This window comes from Pleurodeles waltl, chromosome 8 (assembly GCF_031143425.1).
Source record: "Pleurodeles waltl isolate 20211129_DDA chromosome 8, aPleWal1.hap1.20221129, whole genome shotgun sequence".
In the NCBI taxonomy this organism is placed as follows: Eukaryota; Metazoa; Chordata; class Amphibia; order Caudata; family Salamandridae; genus Pleurodeles; species Pleurodeles waltl.
Window position 1 is genome coordinate 27684580 of NC_090447.1, and position 6000 is coordinate 27690579.

Sequence of the window (6000 nt, forward strand, 5' to 3'; positions counted from 1 at the left end):
CTCTGCCTGTCCCTCTGGTGTTCCTTTTCCCTGTTTATACCCGACTTTCTGGTGTTGTCTGCTCCTCTCTCTATACTCCACCGGTGCTGCCTGCTCCCCTCTCTCTGTCCCACCGGTGCTGCCTGCTCCTCTCTCTATACTCCACCGGTGCTGCCTGCTCCCCTCTCTATACTCCACCGGTGCTGCCTGCTCCCCTCTCTATACTCCACCGGTGCTGCCTGCTCCCCTCTCTCTGTCCCACCGGTGCTGCCTGCTCCCCTCTCTCTGTCCCACCGGTGCTGCCTGCTCCTCTCTCTCTCTGTCCCACCGGTGCTGCCTGCTCCTCTCTCTCTCTGTCCCACCGGTGCTGCCTGCTCCCCTCTCTCTCTGTCCCACCGGTGCTGCCTGCTCCCCTCTCTCTCTGTCCCACCGGTGCTGCCTGCTCCCCTCTCTCTCTGTCCCACCGGTGCTGCCTGCTCCCCTCTCTCTCTGTCCCACCGGTGCTGCCTGCTCCCCTCTCTCTCTGTCCCACTGGTGCTGCCTGCTCCCCTCTCTCTCTCTACCCCACTGGTGCTGCCTGCTCCTCTCTCTTTCTCTACCCCACTGGTGCTGCCTGCTCCTCTCTCTTTCTCTACCCCACTGGTGCTGCCTGCTCCTCTCTCTTTCTCTACCCCACTGGTGCTGCCTGCTCCTCTCTCTGTACCCTACACCACTGGTGCTGCCTGCTCCTCTCTCTGTACCCTACCCCACTGGTGCTGCCTGCTCCTCTCTCTGTACCCTACCCCACTGGTGCTGCCTGCTCCTCTCTCTGTACCCTACCCCACTGGTGCTGCCTGCTCCTCTCTCTGTACCCTACTGGTGCTGCCTACTCCTCTCTCTACCCCACCGGTGCTGTCTGCTCCTCTCTCTCTATATCCCACCGGTGCTGCCTGCTCCCCTCTCTCTATACCCCACCGGTGCTGCCTGCTCCCCTCTCTCTGTCCCACTGGTGCTGCCTGCTCCTCTCTCTGTACCCCACCGGTGCTGCCTGCTCCTCTCTCTGTACCCCACCGGTGCTGCCTGCTCCTCTCTCTGTACCCCACCGGTGCTGCCTGCTCCTCTCTCTGTACCCCACCGGTGCTGCCTGCTCCTCTCTCTGTACCCCACCGGTGCTGCCTGCTCCCCTCTCTGTACCCCACCGGTGCTGCCTGCTCCCCTCTCTGTACCCCACCGGTGCTGCCTGCTCCCCTCTCTATACCCCACCGGTGCTGCCTGCTCCCCTCTCTCTATACCCCACAGGTGCTGCCTGCTCCCCTCTCTCCGTACCCCACTGGTGCTGCCTGCTCCCCTCTCTCTGTACCCCACCGGTGCTGCCTGCTCCCCTCTCTCTGTCCCACCGGTGCTGCCTGCTCCCCTCTCTCTGTCCCACCGGTGCTGCCTGCTCCCCTCTCTGTACCCCACCGGTGCTGCCTGCTCCCCTCTCTCTGTCCCACCGGTGCTGCCTGCTCCCCTCTCTATACCCCACCGGTGCTGCCTGCTCCCCTCTCTGTACCCCACCGGTGCTGCCTGCTCCTCTCTCTGTACCCCACCGGTGCTGCCTGCTCCCCTCTCTCTCTGTCCCCCACCGGTGCTGCCTGCTCCCCTCTCTCTCTGTCCCACCGGTGCTGCCTGCTCCCCTCTCTCTCTACCCCACCGGTGCTGCCTGCTCCCCTCTCTCTACCCCACCGGTGCTGCCTGCTCCCCTCTCTCTACCCCACCGGTGCTGCCTGCTCCCCTCTCTCTGTACCCCACCGGTGCTGCCTGCTCCCCTCTCTCTGTACCCCACCGGTGCTGCCTGCTCCTCTCTCTGTACCCCACCGGTGCTGCCTGCTCCTCTCTCTGTCCCACCGGTGCTGCCTGCTCCTCTCTCTGCCCCACCGGTGCTGCCTGCTCCTCTCTCTGCCCCACCGGTGCTGCCTGCTCCTCTCTCTGCCCCACCGGTGCTGCCTGCTCCCCTCTCTGTACCCCACCGGTGCTGCCTGCTCCCCTCTCTGTACCCCACCGGTGCTGCCTGCTCCCCTCTCTCTATACCCCACCGGTGCTGCCTGCTCCCCTCTCTCTGTACCCCACCGGTGCTGCCTGCTCCCCTCTCTCTGTACCCCACCGGTGCTGCCTGCTCCCCTCTCTCTGTACCCCACCGGTGCTGCCTGCTCCTCTCTCTCTGTACCCCACCGGTGCTGCCTGCTCCTCTCTCTCTGTACCCCACCGGTGCTGCCTGCTCCTCTCTCTGTACCCCACCGGTGCTGCCTGCTCCCCTCTCTGTACCCCACCGGTGCTGCCTGCTCCCCTCTCTGTACCCCACCGGTGCTGCCTGCTCCCCTCTCTGTACCCCACCGGTGCTGCCTGCTCCCCTCTCTGTACCCGACCGGTGCTGCCTGCTCCCCTCTCTCTGTACCCCACCGGTGCTGCCTGCTCCTCTCTCTGTACCCCACCGGTGCTGCCTGCTCCCCTCTCTCTGTCCCACCGGTGCTGCCTGCTCCCCTCTCTGTACCCCACCGGTGCTGCCTGCTCCCCTCTCTGTACCCCACCGGTGCTGCCTGCTCCCCTCTCTCTGTCCCACCGGTGCTGCCTGCTCCCCTCTCTCTGTCCCACCGGTGCTGCCTGCTCCCCTCTCTGTACCCCACTGGTGCTGCCTGCTCCCCTCTCTCTATACCCCACCGGTGCTGCCTGCTCCCCTCTCTCTGTACCCCACCGGTGCTGCCTGCTCCCCTCTCTCTGTACCCCACCGGTGCTGCCTGCTCCCCTCTCTCTGTACCCCACCGGTGCTGCCTGCTCCCCTCTCTCTGTACCCCACCGGTGCTGCCTGCTCCCCTCTCTGTACCCCACCGGTGCTGCCTGCTCCCCTCTCTGTACCCCACCGGTGCTGCCTGCTCCCCTCTCTCTATACCCCACCGGTGCTGCCTGCTCCTCTCTCTGTACCCCACCGGTGCTGCCTGCTCCCCTCTCTCTGTCCCACCGGTGCTGCCTGCTCCTCTCTCTGTACCCCACCGGTGCTGCCTGCTCCCCTCTCTCTGTACCCCACCGGTGCTGCCTGCTCCCCTCTCTCTGTACCCCACCGGTGCTGCCTGCTCCCCTCTCTCTGTCCCACCGGTGCTGCCTGCTCCTCTCTCTGTACCCCACCGGTGCTGCCTGCTCCCCTCTCTGTACCCCACCGGTGCTGCCTGCTCCCCTCTCTGTACCCCACCGGTGCTGCCTGCTCCCCTCTCTGTACCCCACCGGTGCTGCCTGCTCCCCTCTCTGTACCCCACCGGTGCTGCCTGCTCCCCTCTCTCTATACCCCACCGGTGCTGCCTGCTCCTCTCTCTGTACCCCACCGGTGCTGCCTGCTCCCCTCTCTCTGTCCCACCGGTGCTGCCTGCTCCTCTCTCTGTACCCCACCGGTGCTGCCTGCTCCCCTCTCTGTACCCCACCGGTGCTGCCTGCTCCCCTCTCTGTACCCCACCGGTGCTGCCTGCTCCCCTCTCTCTGTACCCCACCGGTGCTGCCTGCTCCCCTCTCTCTGTCCCACCGGTGCTGCCTGCTCCTCTCTCTGTACCCCACCGGTGCTGCCTGCTCCTCTCTCTGTACCCCACCGGTGCTGCCTGCTCCCCTCTCTGTACCCCACCGGTGCTGCCTGATCCCCTCTCTCTGTACCCCACCGGTGCTGCCTGCTCCCCTCTCTCTGTCCCACCGGTGCTGCCTGCTCCTCTCTCTGTACCCCACCGGTGCTGCCTGCTCCCCTCTCTCTCTGTCCCCCACCGGTGCTGCCTGCTCCCCTCTCTCTGTACCCCACCGGTGCTGCCTGCTCCCCTCTCTCTGTACCCCACCGGTGCTGCCTGCTCCCCTCTCTCTACCCCACCGGTGCTGCCTGCTCCCCTCTCTCTACCCCACCGGTGCTGCCTGCTCCCCTCTCTCTACCCCACCGGTGCTGCCTGCTCCCCTCTCTCTACCCCACCGGTGCTGCCTGCTCCCCTCTCTCTGTACCCCACCGGTGCTGCCTGCTCCTCTCTCTCTACCCCACCGGTGCTGCCTGCTCCCCTCTCTCTCTACCCCACCGGTGCTGCCTGCTCCCCTCTCTGTACCCCACCGGTGCTGCCTGCTCCCCTCTCTGTACCCCACCGGTGCTGCCTGCTCCCCTCTCTCTACCCCACCGGTGCTGCCTGCTCCCCTCTCTCTACCCCACCGGTGCTGCCTGCTCCCCTCTCTGTACCCCACCGGTGCTGCCTGCTCCCCTCTCTCTACCCCACCGGTGCTGCCTGCTCCCCTCTCTCTGTACCCCACCGGTGCTGCCTGCTCCTCTCTCTGTACCCCACCGGTGCTGCCTGCTCCCCTCTCTGTACCCCACCGGTGCTGCCTGCTCCCCTCTCTGTACCCCACCGGTGCTGCCTGCTCCCCTCTCTCTGTACCCCACCGGTGCTGCCTGCTCCTCTCTCTGTACCCCACTGGTGCTGCCTGCTCCCCTCTCTGTACCCCACCGGTGCTGCCTGCTCCTCTCTCTCTGTACCCCACCGGTGCTGCCTGCTCCCCTCTCTCTGTACCCCACCGGTGCTGCCTGCTCCTCTCTCTGTCCCACCGGTGCTGCCTGCTCCCCTCTCTCTGTCCCACCGGTGCTGCCTGCTCCTCTCTCTGTACCCCACCGGTGCTGCCTGCTCCTCTCTCTGTACCCCACCGGTGCTGCCTGCTCCTCTCTCTGTACCCCACCGGTGCTGCCTGCTCCTCTCTCTGTACCCCACCGGTGCTGCCTGCTCCTCTCTCTGTACCCCACCGGTGCTGCCTGCTCCTCTCTCTGTCCCACCGGTGCTGCCTGCTCCCCTCTCTGTCCCCCACCGGTGCTGCCTGCTCCTCTCTCTGTACCCCACCGGTGCTGCCTGCTCCTCTCTCTGTACCCCACCGGTGCTGCCTGCTCCTCTCTCTGTCCCCCACCGGTGCTGCCTGCTCCCCTCTCTGTACCCCACCGGTGCTGCCTGCTCCCCTCTCTCTGTACCCCACCGGTGCTGCCTGCTCCCCTCTCTCTGTACCCCACCGGTGCTGCCTGCTCCCCTCTCTCTGTCCCACCGGTGCTGCCTGCTCCCCTCTCTCTGTCCCACCGGTGCTGCCTGCTCCCCTCTCTGTACCCCACCGGTGCTGCCTGCTCCCCTCTCTCTGTCCCACCGGTGCTGCCTGCTCCCCTCTCTGTACCCCACCGGTGCTGCCTGCTCCCCTCTCTGTACCCCACCGGTGCTGCCTGCTCCCCTCTCTGTACCCCACCGGTGCTGCCTGCTCCCCTCTCTGTACCCCACCGGTGCTGCCTGCTCCCCTCTCTCTGTCCCACCGGTGCTGCCTGCTCCCCTCTCTCTGTACCCCACCGGTGCTGCCTGCTCCCCTCTCTCTGTCCCACCGGTGCTGCCTGCTCCCCTCTGCCCTGGGGCGGTAACGGTCCCCGCCGGCCCCGCGCTGCTCCTCACCCGTGCCTGTGGCGGCTGCGCCGGTCCCTCTGCCTCTCCCGGGTGTGGCCGCCGGTCCCGCGCTGCACAGTGCTCCGGGCTGCAGACACGGGAGGGGTCGGTTCCGGTGAATGCCGCGGACGCTGGCAGCCCCGCCTCCGATGACACAAGAGTCCGTGCGGGGGAGCAGGGGGCGGTGCGGCGGCCGGACACACCCCAGGGCGGGGACTGCGACCTGGAGCCTCCCCCGGCGCCGCCATCTTGGACGTCACAGGGCGCCGAAGCCCCGCCCACCGTCCCCGCGAGGCAGCCATCTTAGGCGTTCCACCGACGTCAAAGACGCGGGGAGGCCCCGCCTACAGACGTACCACGAACGTCACATTGTCAAGGAAGCCCCGCCCACCGTCCCCGCAAAGCCGCCATCTTGGACGTACCACCGACCTTCGCCCGCCTTACACACCTCGATGCCTCTATCGTGCACGTACTACTAAACCTTCTAGGCATTGTGCTTCGGTCCCCACTAAGCCGCCATCTTGAGAAGGTCTAATCTCCTTTAAGGAACCGCTCCTAATAACAAGCATTGGCAAAGCCAAATATAGCT

General features: G+C 66.6%; 1 protein-coding gene across 1 annotated transcript in view; it reads right to left on the reverse strand.

The window, feature by feature from the left end:
• Positions 1 to 5556, reverse strand: part of ILK (integrin linked kinase) — a 188880-nt gene extending 183324 nt beyond the window's left edge. Inside the window, exon 1 of the mRNA XM_069203640.1 lies at positions 5421 to 5556. The gene's annotated coding sequence lies outside the window, so the exon portion shown is untranslated. The remainder of the gene's footprint in view (positions 1 to 5420) is intronic.
• Positions 5557 to 6000: the final 444 nt, after the last annotated feature.